Source organism: Cenococcum geophilum, assembly GCF_001692895.1.
Source record: "Cenococcum geophilum 1.58 unplaced genomic scaffold K441scaffold_45, whole genome shotgun sequence".
Lineage (NCBI taxonomy): Eukaryota > Fungi > Ascomycota > Dothideomycetes > Gloniales > Gloniaceae > Cenococcum > Cenococcum geophilum.
The window spans coordinates 149742-152775 of record NW_027137603.1 but is presented as its reverse complement, the minus strand read 5'-3'; positions in this window follow the sequence as shown (position 1 = coordinate 152775).

The window sequence follows — 3034 nt, the reverse complement described above, 5'->3', positions numbered from 1 at the left end:
TTAGGGTGCTTATAACTGGTCTTATAATAGATAAGAGGGGCTTAACTATTAATTAATGACCTAGCAAAGTTGCCAAGCTTCGCATTAAGCTCTTTATTAAGGAAAACGTTATTATAAGAAATATCCCTATATAGTACCTATTTAGAGTAGATAAAAGCGATTAAAGCTATAATCTGTTAAATCTAGCGAAGTTATAGTAGTAGCGGAACCGGCTTAGCTTGTTTTGTAAAGTACTGTCTTATAGAACTATTATAGGCATACTATAGGATAAGGGCATCCTCTAGGCTCCTATAAAATCGAAGGATACTATTATAATATTGTCTAAGGCGTTAGTAGATGCACTTTTCCCTCTTAATAAACGGCAGCTTAGTAGGCCGGGCGAACTTTATAATAGCATTAAGATAAGCAACTAGTGCCGTAATTTTAACGCCTATTATATCTTAGCTGTTTAAACTATATAAGTAACGAATAGTATAGTCTATTGGAGGCATCTGTAATGGTTATAATACCTATATATATATATGTTAGAAACAAATAGGGAGGGATTTTAATTCTCCTTACTTTATAATTTGGGCGCTTATATAAGAGATAAAGGTCTAGACTTAGAATTATCCTTAGTCGGATAAGGTATTCGCTAAAACTCTAAAATATATAATTGAGGTAGGGAGAATAGAGGGAAGTTAAGCGAGAATTCGGCCTATACGTAATAGCCCCTACTAAGCCTCTTACGTATAACTTGGCGAGGGCCTAATAATATACTATAATAAAAGCGATAACTAATCCCGAGCTTTTAGCTAATAAACGGTAGAATCTAAAAATTGGATAAAATTATATTACTAAAAGAAGACGGCACTATTTAATTACTTATCTAATTATTTCTAAAACCCAGATACGGTTATATAATTACCTTAGTCTTTAAATATAGAAACGTAGTATAACGTAACTAGGCTAAGTGAGAATGTAGCTTACGTAAGGTAGTAATTAGAGTTTTACTACTATATATTGTATAGAGCATATAAAGAATTTAAATCTATTAAACTAGTAATTATAAAATGCTCCTGCTAAATATGCTAAGGATAAGAATGCTAAACTAGAAATAGACCTTTAAGCTAAAAAGAGTACTATAATCTAAGAATGAGGATATCTTAAAGTATTACTGCCGTCCTTTACGCACGGCAGCTTTAAGATAAATCTTTACTAGACCCTAATTACTATTTTGTATAGTGTCGACCTATAAAGATAATGGATTATATTAAGCGGCACTTTGATTAATTACCCCCTAATTCTGAAATTTTATGCCCTAATTCTATATGCAGTACTACTAGGGTTGTTTTATATTTTAAGTGTTACGTCTTTAAGGTTTATTATATTAAACTTCGCGGCTAAGCTTTTATTATATATATATTTTTTAGACTTCTATTTTTATTATCTTTATTTCTATAAATTATATACCTTAATACCTTAGCCTCTATGCTTTATATCTATCTTTTATAAAATTACCCTTATCTATTAAGTCCCCCTTCCTTATTAAAGTAAGCTTTGTATACCGCTTTCTACCTACCCTAGTTCTTACGTCTTATTATTTACTATACTACTATCCTGTTACTATATGCCTTATAGAATACCTAGATTCTAATATAGAGAGCGAGAAGAGCACTAGGCGTTATAAGCAGTATAAATTACAGACTAGTATTGACTTAATACTATACCTAAACCTAGATACGAAGATTTAAAAGGTAAAGGCTAAATAACTTTATAAACTAATTTGTAAAAGAAGGGAAACGGTATTTAAAAAAGCGGAGGAGCTATAATGCCTTGATAATGTAGATATTTATATTCTTATTAGCTATAAAGGGAAACTATTTATATATATATCTGCTAAGTGGCCTTTATAGCTACCGATAAAAGAACAAATTATAAAGGTTATAAGATATCTTCTTTAAAGCGTTCTAACCTTTATAGGATTAAATATATCCGCCTTTAGTAAAGTTTATACCAAAATAAGTAGGTAGGAGGGTACTTAGCACGGTTTAGGGTTTTTCCTAAGGTGTATACTAGACGGCGCTTTAGGCGATCGCAGTCGGCGTCTATTAAGCCGCTTTAGTATTCCATTATACTATTATTTTTAACTTATCTATTTTTAACTTATTATTTTTTTAAAGATGTTTTTATAATATAATATTAATAGCAGGGACTTCTAGTATAATAATGTAAGAAACAATAACTATTTTATTATAATTGTTAATCTACCTATTAAACTTTTTAAAAAAATACTTAGTTTCCTACCTATAGAAGCGGTAGTGGCTTTCCAACTTATATGCCAACAAGTTAAGTATTACTACTTTGACTATTTTGGTGGTCTCTTTATAACTAAACGCTTTATACTTTCCTAACTAGCTCTTAAAACCTTACTAGAAATTTTATAAGAACCCTTTACTAAACGCCTATAGACTCTTAGATTTGGAACTAAATGGCTAAAGTAAAACTAGGACCTCTAGGTCTGGCCATTAAGCGAAGAATTATATAATAACCCTCCAATGACATAAGATTAGCGTTAGTTTACTATTTTATATAACGACTAAGAATACGCTAAGAGGTTAGGATTTAGAAGTGCAATTCTCTTAGTTATATTGCGCAACCTTTTAAACCTATATTAAGTTAAAATCTATAGGCTTAAGTTATTAGATCGAACTCCTAGTTAAGGTATTACAACTATTTATTAGCAGACTACCGCTAAATAGGATATAGATGTTATTGAAACCTTTAAAACCGTTTTAACTGCACTAACTACTTACCCTATCCCGATCTTGGAGTTTAAGCTAGATCTATTTAAATTTAATATTAATACTTTAGATAATAGAGTTAACCTTACGGCTCTTTATATAATTTTAGGTTAGTAATTTAAGCGTTTAAGACTAGCTTTTTAAACCCTTACTACTCTTTAAATTATAATCCGCACTAATAATATCTATCCTTAGCTACTGCCGAAAGGCGTAAAGCTAAGGGATATATAATTAGCTATAAACTTCCTATT